General features: G+C 39.4%; 3 long non-coding RNA genes across 3 annotated transcripts in view; 2 read left to right on the top strand and 1 right to left on the bottom strand.

Annotated features, from left to right (window-relative positions):
• LOC119167756 (uncharacterized) overlaps nucleotides 1-3,676 on the top strand; it is a 32,248-nt gene extending 28,572 nt beyond the window's left edge. The window contains exon 2 of the long non-coding RNA XR_012884074.1: nucleotides 2,551-3,676. This is a non-coding gene — a long non-coding RNA (uncharacterized LOC119167756). The remainder of the gene's footprint in view (nucleotides 1-2,550) is intronic.
• An 822-nt stretch (nucleotides 3,677-4,498) lies between these two features.
• LOC142765181 (uncharacterized) lies at nucleotides 4,499-6,503 on the bottom strand. The gene is made up of 2 exons (XR_012884075.1): nucleotides 6,279-6,503; nucleotides 4,499-4,675 (listed from the first exon to the last, which is right to left on the bottom strand). It is a non-coding gene; the product is annotated as an uncharacterized LOC142765181 (long non-coding RNA).
• Nucleotides 6,504-7,282: 779 nt separating this feature from the next.
• Nucleotides 7,283-20,223, top strand: LOC142765179 (uncharacterized). Its single transcript, XR_012884073.1, has 3 exons — nucleotides 7,283-10,327; nucleotides 16,891-16,943; nucleotides 19,565-20,223. It is a non-coding gene; the product is annotated as an uncharacterized LOC142765179 (long non-coding RNA).

Here is a 20,223-nt window from a genome sequence, read left to right as displayed (position 1 = left end):
TTTAGCAGTAAAAAATTAAAATAAGAGGCACTCATATAAAACAAATGAACACATTTTTACACACACACTCATAACGTTGTGAGTGTATGTGGTAAATATGAAAAAATGTGTGTATCTGGTCAAAACAAAACTTGCGACCCAGGCACTGAGGAAGTTGGCTGTTTGGTTTTTGGAACAACCAGAACACAACCACACAAATAAAATCAACTGTAGCTGCAAGTTTGAAGGAGCCTGCGATAGTCCAACAGTGCAGCCAATGCTGCTATGAAACGTAAAGGTGGCGCTATCTCGTGGCATTCGTATAAAACAAGGATGCAAGAGCCCGGCCAGTTGGCTTACTGGCGCACATTCTAGTTCATTATAATGGCTATAGCCTGCAGGGCATTTAGGATTGGATTAGATTACCTTGATCTAGACTGCTGTATTTACTAATGATTTGCATCCCCGTCTCATTTGTACATGTCTAAAATATACTTTTCAGCAAAAAGGAGTACTTACGTATTTTATGCGACTTTGTCTTGACAAAAACTAACAACAATGTCGGGACAACGAAACTGTACAGCAAAATTTACTTTATCCTTTCTTTCACTCTCTTTTTTTTACACAATGCACACATGCTTGTTGGTGTTTTATTTCTCTGGGTTCTGACACATGGAGCACAATCAAAGTACTCAGACACCTGCAATAAAAGCTACGGTAGCGTTTGAAGCGCTGATGTTTGAATATGGGGTGGAAAAAAGGAACCTGTCAGACCGCAACTGCTTCCCCGACTCCATAGGTAAATAAAAGATGCAGAATCGTGAGTTAGGCAAATTGGTGAGTGTTCACTGTAGAATATTTTACGAAGGAACGGGTTAGAAGCAGTCAGAGAGGGTCACAGCGCTGATTTCACAACTGAAATTTATTTGGAAAAGGAAAGAACATATATAGAAAATATTGACTCATCAAAACTATGCACATGTACACATTTGTTACAACACAGAATGATTCATGTCTTCTCTAAGACCTTATGTTCTTCATCTAGACGAGTGTTACATGAAATACTTATGCACTGGTTGTTAGATCTAATGAAATTGCTTTGGCTACTTCACACATGCGCTAATCAACATGTCAATATTTGATATTTGTTTTCTACAAGTGGGGCACACACAGGGCTGGGTAGTATCGCAATAGTATTTAAGAAATACTTTTGAGTGTCTGTATTGCTGTATCGAGGCACTTTTAAAAATGTATTTGTATCTCAGTAGTGAAATACTTTCACGGTGTATCGCATGTATCGCGATACTATCCAGGACACGGGTATCTTGTTACTTTTTTTTTTTTGTAAATGAGCTGAGACGTGTTGACAATGGGGAAAAAAATTTCTGCTGTGACCTTGGCAGTCCACGGCAAGATATGCACCCACCATTTCTACATTTCTGCTGAGGGCGAAACTGACTCCTACCTTCTTGAAAGCGAGCTAGTTGCTTTGCTACTCGCATCCCATGATGTGTTTGAATGATGGCCTGCTTCAGCGTGACAACAATGTTATACTGCTATATTGAATTCTAGCACAGATATTTTCATTGTGAGGAGTATTGTATACTGAACAATGGGCGCCATTTTTTAAATGTATTTCCTCATGCCAATCGAATGAGTAGTGTTTGTTTTTCTCGTTTTTTTTTTCCACTTTTCTTTTGCGGCACCCATTTGAAAAACTGAAAAACTGGAGCTTATTGCGGAAGCCACAAACTACCCAAAGAGAATTTGGTGCCATGTGCCATCTACGATACTTCTTTCTGCAGAGCATTTCTGAAAAACGCCAGCATGGCCAAACAGCGATTCGAAAAAGGTCTTTTTGAGTTTACTTTCGCATTCCTTGTTTTGTCCGTTCTTAATTCTTTCTGCCTTTTCTAAGATGTTTCTAGAAAACACTACACCTTCAACTGGAAGTTCGTTTGTTTATAGTTCCAGCACTTCGCTTGAACTATGCTCCTTCTAGCATAACTAATAGTGTTGCTGTTGAGTTCCGGATTTCAGTGTACAATGCGTGTGACTGATGCTCTCATATGGCATAGTTTTTTATTGCGATTGATATCTGTTTATATGTGGTTATTAACAATTATGTGCAGTGTAAGCATCCTTTGTAATGCCTTAATGACGCTCGGAAAATGCCGAAAATATAATAAATCAATTTCATTTGCAAGTTTCAATGTGCTGCACATAACAAATGTTTGTATGGAGTATAACTATCCCCGACATAGACAAAAGTATTTTAGTATATGTATTCTGGAATACTTTTTTGTCTTTTTCCAAATGTATCTCTGAAATATCCTGTCACATGAATTACAAATTTATCTCAGTATCTGTATTTTATGCTTCCAAACTACACATTTCGATATCTGTATTCCAGAATACTTTTTCGGGCATCTCTGCCCAGCTCTGAGCACAAATCCACATGTCCTACAATGAGCTGCCAAATTAGACGTGATTTTAGCATCTGATAGCATTAACCCATGCTCTCTTAAGCACACGCTTATGTAATGCCCCATTTCACCTAAATATTCGCAGCTGCAAGACAGTGGAAACCCATAAACTACGCCAGTAGTGCAAGGAGCATATCTGTGGACATGACTGGAGACACATTTGTTCCCTTTCCCTGGCTGCTGACACAATGCTCTATCCACCAAAGTACACACATTATGCACTTTATTACGTGCTGAGAATGACATGTTTATGCAAAAACGAGCACCAACATTTTTCAAACCATGTGCTATCCTGTGTATGTATAGGATAACTGCCTGCCTCTTTTTCTTGCTAATTTCTAGTGCACTTGAATCACAATGATAAGACTTCTCGATCTTTAAAATAAGTTTTTCCGACAAGGAGCAAATCACGTCACCCAGAAAGCCAGAATTTGCAAGGCGAGCAACTTGTGCATCAAATGCATGCGCCATAAGGTGCTCGCGTAACTTCTGAAGAGCGGCACCCAGCACAGTTGATGCAATGGCTCCCTGTATGGTTTTGAGTGGCCAGAATTAAAATTTAGAATTGGCTTTATGAATCTAGGTTGGTATTGCTATATATGTGATCTTTGATGAAAGCCTGTCTTAAATCAAGAAACTGTAGCTCATCAATTTTTTGAAACTCCAAAGTGAAACGCTGACATTTCGTTTTCCTTAACATCTTTCTTTATATTAGCAATCAGTAAAGAGCAATTGTTAATGTCCAGTAGAACGAAGAAGTCATGGACATATCAAACAGCGTGTGATGATAACCAATTCAAATGCTTTTGCAGCTGCCCGTCTACATACCCAAGAAAAATATAACTAATTACAGGTATATTCATGATTCAATGCAGATACCAGATTTTTGGACAAAATTGTTTCCCTTCCAAGACACAACGGTAGAATTTAGGTGGCCTGCATGAGCTCTAAAAACGACGCAACAGCGATGCCACACTGGCACTGAAACAACAACTCATCATTATCTTCTCTCATGCACTGCTTTATACAATTCAAATCTTCACATTGGGGCAAACAATAATATAAATCTTTTACGTCTATACCGAATGCATTACGGCACAAAGAAGGTTGTTCACTTAGTGATAAGATGATAGATTCTGAGTTAGAAATTCTTAGCGGATCACAAGTCTTCAAACGCTCCGAATTTCTTTGAATAAACTCTGAAACATTTATTTACCAAGTGTCTTTTTCTGAAACAACAGCTATTAGTGGCAACATGAATCTTCACTGAAATAAAAACTGATAGTTTTTACCTTTTTGCTTTTTTCACACTTGCCGCTACATGTTCCTGATTAAGCGTTAGTAACAGGGCATAAACTTATTCGTTCAGTCACCCGCTTTGTGCATCAACACTTTTTTTTATTAATATATACCCTAAAGGCCCATTCAGGCATTACGCAAGGGGTTTTAGTTATATAATAAATTTGCAAATAAGAACATTGCCATTATAAAATTAAAGTGGTAAACAATGTAAAATACAGTTCCATAGACAAAGATGCAAAAGGAAAAAAAAAATTGTGGCAGGAATGAAAACTCAATAAGAGAGACACAGCTATAGTGCAAAAAATATATATATACAGAAAATTGCCATGAAAAAAATTGCCCCCTATCTGCATATTTGACCAAAAATGTCGTCGAAAGACTATTGTATTTCGCCTGAAAAGAGTGAATAGACAGAAATATTCATTTGATGTTTTGCACGAGAAAACTGGTGAACGGGATCCTGGAGGTGTTGCATGAGACATGAGTACCATCTGGCGGTAATTTAAGAAAACGAAAGGATGGCCTTTGTTATAGCGAGCACGCAGCATGCAGCATGCGTGCAATCTTGGAGGCCATATTTTGTAGATTTCGAGACAGGTAGCAGCACAGTATCGTCTTAGCAAAGCGTAGGAGACTCGCCTTTTTATGCGAAGCGTCGCATTGTCAGCTGCAGCGCTTAGAATTACTTATTTATACCTTTTCTAGTATAAATAAACACAGCGCACAGTATCGACGTGTTGATATTGTGCCTCAAATATGCTCAATATTTGCTTTTTATTGACAATCGTACAAGTATGAACGCAGAAACTTGAGCAATACTGGTGGATGCTGTGGATGTGGTCGTACTTGAGCCTTTTTGCTGACAGACCAAAATTTTTGCATTGGAGTATCCCAAGCAAGACTATAATCTTTAAGCAGGAAATATATTTACAATGAAAGAAGAGTAAAAATAAGCACATACATGCACTTACAAACTCACACAGATAGGTAAGTCATATGTCCAAGAAAATATTGAATTGGTTTACAATGGTGGCACGATCAATGAATCAAGCGATGTCGCTTGGCAGTGTGTTCCAGTGATGTGTGCTTCGAAGTAATGGTGAGTGTTGATACATAATTGTGCGTGCCAAAAAAGGGTGTATTTTGAATTGGTGATCAATATGTTTCAAAATATTATGAGGTGTGTTTGTACAAGCTTCATGAAGGCACATTTACTATGATGAAATGTACGAAAATGCAACAACAGTGACGACAGTCTGCGTTTTTCAAGAAGGGGTAATGAAAGTAAGTGCGTAATATCTGTAGTGCTGCAGTTGCGAGAATACCACTTGGTGATAAATCCTGCTGCTTCATTTTATTTTAATTCTAGTTAATCGATGAGACATGATTGATGTGGTTTCTAGATGATGGATGCATATTCTATCTTTGAACGGACAAGTGTAGTGTATGCTAGCATTTTAGAGGTATAGTTCACCAAGTAAAGGTTTCTTTGAATAAATCCAAGTGCTTTTGACCCCTCACTAGTTATGATATTGATGCGCTTATTCTAAGGCAGGTCAGAGGATAAATGAATTCCAAGATACTTAAATAGGGATACTTTTTTAATGGGGAGAGCTTGAATTTCATATTGACTCATTTCTGTTTTATGTGCTCTTGTAAACGTCATGGCCTTCGTTTTGGAAGTGTTAATTTGCCATGGTGACACCAAAATGCGAGTTTATTAGGGTCCAACTATAATGACTCGTTAGCTTGGGTACTGTCAATTTTTCTAGAAATTATGTAGTTGTATGTAAATAATTTGATAGTAGATGACAAACCATGTCCAATGTCGTTGATGTAAATGAGAAACAAAACTGGTCCCATGATTGATCCCTGGGGAACACCATACTTTGCATGTGAAAGTGAAGATGCATGTCCATCCACATAAATTGATTGGCTGCAGTTGCTCAGAAAATGATTTATTCAGCCTTTTTCCAAACCAGTGGCTACCTTATCATTATACATAGAGCCATCTAGAGTTTAAAAGAAGCCTTCTTTGTCAGCAACCAAAACATGCAACATGCAAACATGCAAGTGCATAGCAGAGGACGTTTGCAGCTGCATCGCCAATAATAATAATAATAATAGCAATAATATTATACAAGGCAAGACATAGCCCACCAAACCTCTTGTGATGGCAGTTCTAACATAAGCACCAAACTAAAAGGCCTTCAAGCCAAGCCAAATTTGTGGCCACGAAAAATATGCACCAATTTACCGATGTGAGAAATGCTGTGCTTGGAAAGTCAGATATGATATGTGATATGTAGAAGGAACATACATCAAAATAGTGCATGTACCAAAGTGGAAGCTAAGGAATGCTTTAGTCAATGGGAAGAATAAGCTGCCGAGCGAACTTTCTGTAGTCTTCTTTACACTGTAATCTGCCACGAGTGTGACAACATGTCAGTCTATGAGACCTGTGATTTCAATGAAAGAGTTAAACAACACAACAGTTCAAAATATACGTACGGCATACATCCACGAATAGCATAACACACGGTGTTCATGATCGGGCAAGTCGTTACCACATTGCTTATAGACAGTATTACAGAACGAGACCACGTATCCATGCGCAGAGGCTGTTCTCGCGAATGCATAAGGCTCCCGGCCAAGCTAAGACCACGGATAAATAACTACCGCACGGTAAAGATCCTCACAAGTTAGCGAGGAACCTTAGACCTTTCGTTCCCACCACCTAAACGTCCCCAAAAAAATGTCCAACACGGCGATTCTATCGCCGTCTATTTATACGTTTTAAGCCAAGTCAAGCCGGTTTTAAGCGGCTATTGGGTGAATCGAACACTTTTGCCTCGAAAGGGTTCGTGCCACCCGGTGGCAGCAGACGCGGCCATCTGGTATACGCAGAAAAATGAAAAATACAAGGTTATTGTAACGACAGTGTTGACATCTTGTGACACTTCGTGCAACCGCAGTCAAGAAGAAGTTAGCCCACGCGTAATGTTTTGAAAATGAATAAAAAGGTTACTCATTTGTAGTATTATCGCTGTGCAGTTTTTGCACCAGATGTACAATAAACAATGTTTCTGCAATAACAAAGTTGTAGTTCTCTGTTTCACTATGGCCGCGCCAGATGGCGCCACCTATTCAGTTGATAGGTAGGAAGTCTGTGACAACGCAACAACATATTCTAGATGAAGGAGGAAATCAATTGGAAGGGTACGAAGCGCTAGGTTACATCCAAAAGGTAACAGCCGATTCGTTTCAAAAGAGCGTCCAGGGGATCTCCCCGGTGAGTAAAAGTGTGGCGGAGAAAGCAACAGAGGAAGAGCTAGTACTAGATAATTTCAACTGGAAAAAGGCCGAAGGAAAAATTCCAAAGCGCACTGCCGCGGGTTTAGATGGGATTCCCGTTAGCCTCATTAACGAACTAGGACATAACACTAAAGAAGCATTGTTAAAAGCAGTAGAAAAAAGCTTAAAGGACGGACAAATACCGGACAGTTGGCGACAAAGTAGAATGAACTTAATCTATAAAGGCAAGGGAGAAAAGGACAAGATTCGCTCGTATAGACCACTAACCATTACATCGGTACTATACAGGTTGGCGATGCAAGCAGTAAAAATGAAAATAGAAACATGGGCCGAACATAACGATATTTTGGGAGAACTTCAGAACGGATTTCGAGTCGACAGGCGGTTAGACGATAACCTGTTTGTTCTCACTCAGTGTATAGAAATATCTAAAATAGAGAATAGGCCCTTGTACGTGGCTTTTCTAGACATCACTGGGGCATACGACAACGTTAATCAGGAAATTTTGTGGGATATATTGAAAGGAATGGGCATGGGCGACGACTGTATACAGCTTTTGAGGGAGATATACCAAGAAAATACAGTTTGCATAGAGTGGGAAGGAATGCGTAGCAAAGAGAACGTTGAGGTTAGCAGGGGTCTGAGACAGGGATGTCCTTTGTCCCCACTGTTATTCATGCTGTACATGGTGAGTATGGAAAAAGCGCTAGAAGGTAGCAACATTGGTTTTAATCTGTCACACAAACAGGGCGGCATGATGATTGAGCAGAAGCTTCCAGGTTTATTTTATGCGGACGATATCGTCTTATTTGCGGACAGTCGAGATGATATACAGTAGCTGGCGAATATATGCGGAAGGGAAGGTGAAGCTCTTGGACTAGGATTCAGTGTAACGAAGTGTGGTTTGATGGTATTCAATGATCCCTGTGATCAGACGGTGTTCATACAAGGCCAAGAAATACCGAGGGTAAGTGAATACAAGTACCTTGGAGTATGGGTAAATGAGAGTGATAGATACATGGAGGTACAGGAAAAAGCCTCGGCAGCAAAAGGAAAGAGGAATGCGGCAATAATGAAGCACAGAGCGTTGTGGGGATACAATAGGTATGAGGTGCTTCGAGGTCTGTGGAAGGGTGTAATGGTTCCAGGGCTTACTTTTGGGAACTCAGTGGTGTGCATGAGGGCAGAGGTGCAATCGGGAATGGATGTAAATCAAAGGACTGTGGGACGCCTCGCGTTGGGTGCTCACGGGAAGACGACAAACGAGGCTGTAAAGGGCGATATGGGGTGGGCAGGTTTTGAGGCGAGGGAAGCGCAGAGCAAAATAAGGTTCGAGGAAAGGCTAAGAAATATGAAGGAGAGTAGATGGGCAGAGAAGGTGTTCCGTTATTTGTATAGGAAGAGCGTGGACACACAGTGGAGAAAAAGAACTAGAAGACTCACTAGTAAATATACGGCTGGTATTGTGAGCCATATGTCAACAAAGAGCGTTAAGGGAAAAGTCAGGGAGGCGGAGAGGATTTACTGGATGGCAGCTATGGAGAAAAAACCGGCTCTGAGTAACTACCGAAAGGGCAAAAATGAAATAAGGAGGGAGGCATTTTACGATAATTCAAGGGGAAGCGCTTTACTGTCTGAAGCGAGATCGGGTTGCCTTAGAACGCGTAGTTATAAAGCAAGATTCAGTAAAGAAGAAGAACAATGCACATGCTGCGGGAAAGATAAGGAAACGGCGGAGCATGTTCTGATTGAATGTGGAGATATCCTCCCAGGTGTACGTTTGGGCACGAGCCTACAGGAAGCCTTGGGTTTTAGGGACAACAATGGAAAGCTGAACACACCCGCGATTGAAATAAGTAAGAGACGGTTAGAGTATTGGTGGCAGAAAATTAGAGAGAAAGGACAAAAATAAATATTGGAAAAATAAAATATGGACAGTGTGCCGTAAATGGCAGAGAACTTAAGCTGAAAATTTACCTTTTTTCCATTAAGATAGAATTTATCGAAGTAGAGGCATTAGGCCAACATAAAAAAAAAGAAAAAAGGTTTTTTTTTTTTTTTTTTTGTCGAGCCTGGTGGCATACTTGTCACCACCCCGTTATAAAGGGGACGCTCATAGCATCCATCCATCCATCCATCCATAGGGGGCTGGCATATGTTTTTGGCTGCGTCTGCTGCCACCGGGTGGCACGAACCTTTTCGAGGCAAAAGCGTTCGGTTCACCCGAAAGCCGTCTTAAACCGGCTTGACTTGGCTGAAAGTGTATGACTAGACGGCGACAGAATCGCCGTGTTGGACATTTTTTGGGGGACGTTTAGGTGGTGGGAACGAAAGGTCTAAGTTTCCTCACTAACTATTATTTATTATTTAATAATACATACTGCAGACCATGGTTAGGTCCAAGCAAGGGGGCACAAGAAGATAAAATGCAAAAATACAAACAATACAAGCAAACAAGGCACTTATACATGGGGTAATTCATTCCATTCTTGTATCGTACGCGGAAAAAAAGAGTACTTGAAGGTGTCAGTAGCAGCAAAATATGGGGCGAAAGCATTCGGGTTGTGGTGCCTAGTAGGTCTTGTTTGTAACGGTGACAAGAATGGAGATGAGTCAATGGACAGTGCACCTTTACTTAGTGAAGAAAGGAAATCAAGACGGAAGCACTTTCTCCTGGATTCAAGGCTGGGGATTTTGTTAGCAAGCATTATTTGTGAGGGAGAATCAGTACGTGAGTATTTAGAGTAAATAAATCTTACAGCTTTTCTCTGAATTCTTTCTATTTTACGGATGTTGTGATTAGTGTAGGGGTCCCAGACTATACAGGCAACTTGTGAGGATCTTTACCGTGCGGTGGTTATTTAGGCCGCGTCTGCTGCCACCGGGTGGCACGAACCCTTTCGAGGCAAAAGTGTTCGGTTCACCCAATAGCCGCTTAAAACCGGCTTGACTTGGCTTAAAACGTATAAATAGACGGCGATAGAATCGCCGTGTTGGACATTTTTTTGGGGACGTTTAGGTGGTGGGAACGAAAGGTCTAAGGTTCCTCGCTAACTTGTGAGGATCTTTACCGTGCGGTAGTTATTTATCCGTGGTCTTAGCTTGGCCGGGAGCCTTATGCATTCGCGAGAACAGCCTCTGCGCATGGATACGTGGTCTCGTTCTGTAATACTGTCTATAAGCAATGTGGTAACGACTTGCCCGATCATGAACACCGTGTGTTATGCTATTCGTGGATGTATGCCGTACGTATATTTTGAACTGTTGTGTTGTTTAACTCTTTCATTGAAATCACAGGTCTCATAGACTGACATGTTGTCACACTCGTGGCAGATTACAGTGTAAAGAAGACTACAGAAAGTTCGCTCGGCAGCTTATTCTTCCCATTGACTAAAGCATTCCTTAGCTTCCACTTTGGTACATGCACTATTTTGATGTATGTTCCTTCTACATATCACATATCATATCTGACTTTCCAAGCACAGCATTTCTCACATCGGTAAATTGGTGCATATTTTTCGTGGCCACAAATTTGGCTTGGCTTGAAGGCCTTTTAGTTTGGTGCTTATGTTAGAACTGCCATCACAAGAGGTTTGGTGGGCTATGTCTTGCCTTGTATAATATTATTGCTATTATTATTATTATTGGCGATGCAGCTGCAAACGTCCTCTGCTATGCACTTGCATGTTTGCATGTTGCATGTTTTGGTTGCTGACAAAGAAGGCTTCTTTTAAACTCTAGATGGCTCTATGTATAGTGATAAGGTAGCCACTGGTTTGGAAAAAGGCTGAATAAATCATTTTCTGAGCAACTGCAGCCAATCAATTTATGTGGATGGACATGCATCTTCACTTTCACATGCAAAGTATGGTGTTCCCCAGGGATCAATCATGGGACCAGTTTTGTTTCTCATTTACATCAACGACATTGGACATGGTTTGTCATCTACTATCAAATTATTTACATACAACTACATAATTTCTAGAAAAATTGACAGTACCCAAGCTAACGAGTCATTATAGTTGGACCCTAATAAACTCGCATTTTGGTGTCACCATGGCAAATTAACACTTCCAAAACGAAGGCCATGACGTTTACAAGAGCACATAAAACAGAAATGAGTCAATATGAAATTCAAGCTCTCCCCATTAAAAAAGTATCCCTATTTAAGTATCTTGGAATTCATTTATCCTCTGACCTGCCTTAGAATAAGCGCATCAATATCATAACTAGTGAGGGGTCAAAAGCACTTGGATTTATTCAAAGAAACCTTTACTTGGTGAACTATACCTCTAAAATGCTAGCATACACTACACTTGTCCGTTCAAAGATAGAATATGCATCCATCATCTAGAAACCACATCAATCATGTCTCATCGATTAACTAGAATTAAAATAAAATGAAGCAGCAGGATTTATCACCAAGTGGTATTCTCGCAACTGCAGCACTACAGATATTACGCACTTACTTTCATTACCCCTTCTTGAAAAACGCAGACTGTCGTCACTGTTGTTGCATTTTCGTACATTTCATCATAGTAAATGTGCCTTCATGAAGCTTGTACAAACACACCTCATAATATTTTGAAACATATTGATCACCAATTCAAAATACACCCTTTTTTGGCACGCACAATTATGTATCAACACTCACCATTACTTCGAAGCACACATCACTGGAACACACTGCCAAGCGACATCGCTTGATTCATTGATCGTGCCACCATTGTAAACCAATTCAATATTTTCTTGGACATATGACTTACCTATCTGTGTGAGTTTGTAAGTGCATGTATGTGCTTATTTTTACTCTTCTTTCATTGTAAATATATTTCCTCCTTAAAGATTATAGTCTTGCTTGGGATACTCCAATGCAAAAATTTTGGTCTGTCAGCAAAAAGGCTCAAGTACGACCACATCCACAGCATCCACCAGTATTGCTCAAGTTTCTGCGTTCATACTTGTACGATTGTCAATAAAAAGCAAATATTGAGCATATTTGAGGCACAATATCAACACTTCGATACTGTGCGCTGTGTTTATTTATACTAGAAAAGGTATAAATAAGTAATTCTAAGCGCTGCAGCTGACAATGCGACGCTTCGCATAAAAAGGCGAGTCTCCTACGCTTTGCTAAGACGATACTGTGCTGCTACCTGTCTTGAAATCTACAAAATATGGCCTCCAAGATTGCACGCATGCTGCATGCTGCGTGCTCGCTATAACAAAGGCCATCCTTTCGTTTTCTTAAATTACCGCCAGATGGTACTCATGTCTCATGCAACACCTCCAGGATCCCGTTCACCAGTTTTCTCGTGCAAAACATCAAATGAATATTTCTGTCTATTCACTCTTTTCAGGCGAAATACAATAGTCTTTCGACGACATTTTTGGTCAAATATGCAGATAGGGGGCAATTTTTTTCATGGCAATTTTCTGTATATATATATTTTTTGCACTATAGCTGTGTCTCTCTTATTGAGTTTTCATTCCTGCCACAATTTTTTTTTTCCTTTTGCATCTTTGTCTATGGAACTGTATTTTACATTGTTTACCACTTTAATTTTATAATGGCAATGTTCTTATTTGCAAATTTATTATATAACTAAAACCCCTTGCGTAATGCCTGAATGGGCCTTTAGGGTATATATTAATAAAAAAAAGTGTTGATGCACAAAGCGGGTGACTGAACGAATAAGTTTATGCCCTGTTACTAACGCTTAATCAGGAACATGTAGCGGCAAGTGTGAAAAAAGCAAAAAGGTAAAAACTATCAGTTTTTATTTCAGTGAAGATTCATGTTGCCACTAATAGCTGTTGTTTCAGAAAAAGACACTTGGTAAATAAATGTTTCAGAGTTTATTCAAAGAAATTCGGAGCGTTTGAAGACTTGTGATCCGCTAAGAATTTCTAACTCAGAATCTATCATCTTATCACTAAGTGAACAACCTTCTTTGTGCCGTAATGCATTCGGTATAGACGTAAAAGATTTATATTATTGTTTGCCCCAATGTGAAGATTTGAATTGTATAAAGCAGTGCATGAGAGAAGATAATGATGAGTTGTTGTTTCAGTGCCAGTGTGGCATCGCTGTTGCGTCGTTTTTAGAGCTCATGCAGGCCACCTAAATTCTACCGTTGTGTCTTGGAAGGGAAACAATTTTGTCCAAAAATCTGGTATCTGCATTGAATCATGAATATACCTGTAATTAGTTATATTTTTCTTGGGTATGTAGACGGGCAGCTGCAAAAGCATTTGAATTGGTTATCATCACACGCTGTTTGATATGTCCATGACTTCTTCGTTCTACTGGACATTAACAATTGCTCTTTACTGATTGCTAATATAAAGAAAGATGTTAAGGAAAACGAAATGTCAGCGTTTCACTTTGGAGTTTCAAAAAATTGATGAGCTACAGTTTCTTGATTTAAGACAGGCTTTCATCAAAGATCACATATATAGCAATACCAACCTAGATTCATAAAGCCAATTCTAAATTTTAATTCTGGCCACTCAAAACCATACAGGGAGCCATTGCATCAACTGTGCTGGGTGCCGCTCTTCAGAAGTTACGCGAGCACCTTATGGCGCATGCATTTGATGCACAAGTTGCTCGCCTTGCAAATTCTGGCTTTCTGGGTGACGTGATTTGCTCCTTGTCGGAAAAACTTATTTTAAAGATCGAGAAGTCTTATCATTGTGATTCAAGTGCACTAGAAATTAGCAAGAAAAAGAGGCAGGCAGTTATCCTATACATACACAGGATAGCACATGGTTTGAAAAATGTTGGTGCTCGTTTTTGCATAAACATGTCATTCTCAGCACGTAATAAAGTGCATAATGTGTGTACTTTGGTGGATAGAGCATTGTGTCAGCAGCCAGGGAAAGGGAACAAATGTGTCTCCAGTCATGTCCACAGATATGCTCCTTGCACTACTGGCGTAGTTTATGGGATTCCACTGTCTTGCAGCTGCGAATATTTAGGTGAAATGGGGCATTACATAAGCGTGTGCTTAAGAGAGCATGGGTTAATGCTATCAGATGCTAAAATCACGTCTAATTTGGCAGCTCATTGTAGGACATGTGGATTTGTGCTCAGAGCTGGGCAGAGATGCCCGAAAAAGTATTCTGGAATACAGATATCGAAATGTGTAGTTTGGAAGCATAAAATACAGATACTGAGATAAATTTGTAATTCATGTGACAGGATATTTCAGAGATACATTTGGAAAAAGACAAAAAAGTATTCCAGAATACATATACTAAAATACTTTTGTCTATGTCGGGGATAGTTATACTCCATACAAACATTTGTTATGTGCAGCACATTGAAACTTGCAAATGAAATTGATTTATTATATTTTCGGCATTTTCCGAGCGTCATTAAGGCATTACAAAGGATGCTTACACTGCACATAATTGTTAATAACCACATATAAACAGATATCAATCGCAATAAAAAACTATGCCATATGAGAGCATCAGTCACACGCATTGTACACTGAAATCCGGAACTCAACAGCAACACTATTAGTTATGCTAGAAGGAGCATAGTTCAAGCGAAGTGCTGGAACTATAAACAAACGAACTTCCAGTTGAAGGTGTAGTGTTTTCTAGAAACATCTTAGAAAAGGCAGAAAGAATTAGGAACGGACAAAACAAGGAATGCGAAAGTAAACTCAAAAAGACCTTTTTCGAATCGCTGTTTGGCCATGCTGGCGTTTTTCAGAAATGCTCTGCAGAAAGAAGTATCGTAGATGGCACATGGCACCAAATTCTCTTTGGGTAGTTTGTGGCTTCCGCAATAAGCTCCAGTTTTTCAGTTTTTCAAATGGGTGCCGCAAAAGAAAAGTGGAAAAAAAAACGAGAAAAACAAACACTACTCATTCGATTGGCATGAGGAAATACATTTAAAAAATGGCGCCCATTGTTCAGTATACAATACTCCTCACAATGAAAATATCTGTGCTAGAATTCAATATAGCAGTATAACATTGTTGTCACGCTGAAGCAGGCCATCATTCAAACACATCATGGGATGCGAGTAGCAAAGCAACTAGCTCGCTTTCAAGAAGGTAGGAGTCAGTTTCGCCCTCAGCAGAAATGTAGAAATGGTGGGTGCATATCTTGCCGTGGACTGCCAAGGTCACAGCAGAAATTTTTTTCCCCATTGTCAACACGTCTCAGCTCATTTACAAAAAAAAAAAGTAACAAGATACCCGTGTCCTGGATAGTATCGCGATACATGCGATACACCGTGAAAGTATTTCACTACTGAGATACAAATACATTTTTAAAAGTGCCTCGATACAGCAATACAGACACTCAAAAGTATTTCTTAAATACTATTGCGATACTACCCAGCCCTGTGTGTGCCCCACTTGTAGAAAACAAATATCAAATATTGACATGTTGATTAGCGCATGTGTGAAGTAGCCAAAGCAATTTCATTAGATCTAACAACCAGTGCATAAGTATTTCATGTAACACTCGTCTAGATGAAGAACATAAGGTCTTAGAGAAGACATGAATCATTCTGTGTTGTAACAAATGTGTACATGTGCATAGTTTTGATGAGTCAATATTTTCTATATATGTTCTTTCCTTTTCCAAATAAATTTCAGTTGTGAAATCAGCGCTGTGACCCTCTCTGACTGCTTCTAACCCGTTCCTTCGTAAAATATTCTACAGTGAACACTCACCAATTTGCCTAACTCACGATTCTGCATCTTTTATTTACCTATGGAGTCGGGGAAGCAGTTGCGGTCTGACAGGTTCCTTTTTTCCACCCCATATTCAAACATCAGCGCTTCAAACGCTACCGTAGCTTTTATTGCAGGTGTCTGAGTACTTTGATTGTGCTCCATGTGTCAGAACCCAGAGAAATAAAACACCAACAAGCATGTGTGCATTGTGTAAAAAAAAGAGAGTGAAAGAAAGGATAAAGTAAATTTTGCTGTACAGTTTCGTTGTCCCGACATTGTTGTTAGTTTTTGTCAAGACAAAGTCGCATAAAATACGTAAGTACTCCTTTTTGCTGAAAAGTATATTTTAGACATGTACAAATGAGACGGGGATGCAAATCATTAGTAAATACAGCAGTCTAGATCAAGGTAATCTAATCCAATCCTAAATGCCCTGCAGGCTATAGCCATTATAATGAACTAGAATGTGCTCCAGTAAGCCAACTGGCCGGGCTCTTGCATCCTTGTTTTATACGAATGCCACGAGATAGCGCCACCTTTACGTTTCATAGCAGCATTGGCTGCACTGTTGGACTATCGCAGGCTCCTTCAAACTTGCAGCTACAGTTGATTTTATTTGTGTGGTTGTGTTCTGGTTGTTCCAAAAACCAAACAGCCAACTTCCTCAGTGCCTGGGTCGCAAGTTTTGTTTTGACCAGATACACACATTTTTTCATATTTACCACATACACTCACAACGTTATGAGTGTGTGTGTAAAAATGTGTTCATTTGTTTTATATGAGTGCCTCTTATTTTATTTTTTTACTGCTAAAGTGTTCTCTCCACCGCACATTTTCCAAGAAGACATTATGGTCATGGAGTTTGCTTTTATTCTATGTGAAAAACCTGGAAAAATCACTACATTTGAAAAAATTTATATTGATAAACACCCTGTTGTGGCTTTGCTAGCAAGTATGTTAGGAAACAGACACATGTGCAGTATGGAAGTGTGCAATGTCACAGTCATGTATTGTCAAGAAACGTCACATACCTACGCTTGAAATACTTTTCTGACCTTCCTAGTTTCAACAGATGTGTCAATGACAAATCACTTCTTTCCTAGGATGAAATGCTTTCAAGAGTCCTATCAGGACCCCTGCCTGTGATCTTTTTCAGGTATTTAATATGAACTCACATGCCCTAATGCTTGCATACTTACACAACAATCTGTCAAATTTTCCATACACTCTTAACAGCCTGTAAATTCACTCCTAATAATACCCCCTCCACTCTTCCAGTATAGGCCAAAAGGGTGATTATTTACAATACCATGCTTGTGGAACATTACTATCTATGAATCTTACAATTGTTTGGTGAAAAAAATTAGGGGACCCTCAAGGTTTGAGTAGAACACAACAGTGAAACCTAATCCTAGTGCATACTCCAACCACCTAGTGCATACGTTTTGCAGGGTAACATTGCTTGAAAAGTTCATACTGCAGATTATTACTACGTAATCAATGTTTAAAGTGGCTTGTGCTAGTAAGGGTTTCGCATATAGTTGCAGTCTGCGTAATGGATTTCTAAATGGTGGCTAAGCGAGCTTGTTGATACGTACACATAGTTACTTCGAAGAGCGCAGAGATGGGACACAGGATAGACCACGCAATACAGGTACTGTGTAGTATGCTTTAAACCACGAGCAACTATGTGCATGAAATGTTTTTAAACTTGATATGCACCCAGTACATGCTCCTAAGAGAATACTCCAGTAGCATTTGTGCCTTTTGTTTTTCGTGGCTGCTTTAAACAACGAAGTCATTATGATAATCACACGTTCTGATGGCCAGTGGCAATTCACATTTGTACCATGAAATACTGCGATATTACATATTGTATTGTGAAGCGTGTATACTAGATGCGTGTATTTGTAAAGCATGAAAATTATTTTTGAGCAGGCACGTGGCTTTGTGGTAGAATGCCTGCTTGCCACACAAGCAGCTTGGCTTCTATTCTCACTCAGACCTAGAAGGTTTTATTTGTTATTCTTTTTATTTCCATGTTTTTATATAATAGACCAGATGTAAAGTGTACATGGAGAATTTCATGCACGAAAAAAATGCCAACACTGCAGCTGTACAGGTGAAATCACACTTGTCCAGAGCAGCGGAGCGCATGGCTCTTGTTAGTGACGGCTTCTACGTCACCTTAGCTACATGCTTCTGTTCACGCTTAAATTATCGCACAAAGGCCTAGCACGCCGTATGCCATGTTAGATATTCATACGGCGTCAGCATTAACATATTTCTGCAGAAAACAGCAACTGAAGCGGTCAGCTGGGTGTTTTAGACAAGTGTGATTCGATCTCTAGAAATATTAAGTGATTTAACACTCCAAATTTAATTTTGTTGTGTTCAATTCAACAGTCATGATTTGAAAAACTGTATATGTTTTAAAAGTTTACTAATGTTTTAAAATGTTAAGTACACCAAAATAAAAGAAAACTTGTGCAACAGTATGATACACAGCATCGGTCCTGGCACATTAAAAGAAAAAAAGACTTGAGAAGTTGTGTAGCGCAGCTCCAGGAATGTGCTTGTACCAATGAATACTTACCCTTTCTTAACGGTTCTGTGGATTTCGAGGGCCTGATTATTTCCTACGGCCAATCAATTTTTTTAATGTACATTCCTTTTATGTCACTGGAAAGCTCGTAATTCAGAATGTCTAATCACGCATTGGCAACACAAAAAAGGCAATGAAACAGTTTTCACCAACCGTTGTTGCTGATGGAGTCTTATATGCAACACATGTTGAAAACAGTGGCCTACAGCTGTTCACTGCATTGGTACCAAATTCTGCCATGACAGAGTGCATGAGCAAAGTGCTGGAGAGATGGTGTGTGCATGCACTGTGCTTCAATGCAGGTTTTTTGTTGCTGTGGAGGAAGCTCCACTGCTGAGCATCAATTTCTTAATCTTTTGATGGTTAATAGGATGAATGCATCCCACTTTTTCCTCAGTAAAACTTTTTCTGCCACTTTACGTTGCCATCAGCACAATGCCTTCCAGTTGTGGTGTACCAGAAACATTAAGGAAACTGAGAAACTATATATTGCACATTTACAATGCATGGTATCAGTGGTACGTTGAGTTTAAAATCTTTTATTCTGTTAATATTTTTTATTCAGCCGGTGTCATATTGCGTACCAGGTAGCTAAAGTTTCAAATTTATGGTATTCTTCTGCTCAGATTTTTTAAAGAATTTTAGCATGCAACTATAGATTTTCTTTCTAAATTGCAAAAATTATATCTGCCTAAAATCATTGTGGAAGTGCACTCGAATGAAAAATGATGAAGCAGTTTCTTGCATAGCCTAACAACATAGCATACATGCATAACTGTTTTTTTCATGTTTGATGGATGCCACAAAACAGCACATTCTTTGATATTTTTATCATTATGAGGAGAGGCAATGAGACCAAAAGCTGTGGCTAAGACACTGTTGCTAAAATTTCGTGCCAAAGGAAAAATATGGCAAAATTGCTGCTTCACACAGCCAGGAAGCCAAAGAGAACACGAATTTTCAAGATCATCAAATCATGCAAGATATATGAGAAAAGCAAATATGTCACACCTGTATAGAGTTCACGAATGTGATGCAGCATTTGTTAACACACTTACAGCATTCAGTGCATTGACACCACGTCAAAGTGGCTTGCCATGATTCATTACCACAATTTTAATTATCTGCAAAAATGCAGGCTTAACTAAGATGTTCGCCCTTATTCATTGCAGATACAAGACAAGACATGCATAGACACAGCTTCGTTAAATGTGAATGAAAAGCAATATTCTCCTTTTTCTTTATTTTCATATGAATGCGTGCACTCATCTATGCCTGCTGTTTTCTCCTTGTTTTCGACGAGTTTCAATATTATCGCCACCTACCGACAAGACAGACACAAGCTGAAAGGGTACGTGTATGTGAAGACCTTGGGACAGAGCCGCTAGACTCAATGCCACAGGCAGAGGCGCAGAATTGCGTAGAAAATCTGAAATTAAGGTTCACTGCAATTTTTCTCCCACAGTTTTAGAAGTGTTCCTCTGTACTGCTTCCATTGGGCCTTTTTGGGCAAGAAATTTGGCAGCAGAATTACAGCTTAGTGCCCTTATGAGACAATGTGACATGTGTTGCCCCACTTATTCAAAAATGCTTCATGGGTCGATGAGCCATATGCGTCCCACTTTTTTCTCATAAACTGATGGCCATATTTTAGTGAAGATTGTGTCACACTATTTTTAGGCATGAAGTTCTGCAAATTTCTGTTAATATGTGAAAAATATCGATGAATTCACGAAGGGTAAGTTAAATTGCATAATAAGCAAAATTGAAAGTGAGAATGCAATATATATACTATATAATTTTAAGCCAGATTAACGATTGTCTGAGCTGC

Source organism: Rhipicephalus microplus, chromosome 6 (genome assembly GCF_043290135.1).
Source record: "Rhipicephalus microplus isolate Deutch F79 chromosome 6, USDA_Rmic, whole genome shotgun sequence".
Lineage (NCBI taxonomy): Eukaryota > Metazoa > Arthropoda > Arachnida > Ixodida > Ixodidae > Rhipicephalus > Rhipicephalus microplus.
Note: the sequence above shows the minus strand (reverse complement) of the source record. Positions and strands in the feature narration are given on the sequence as shown.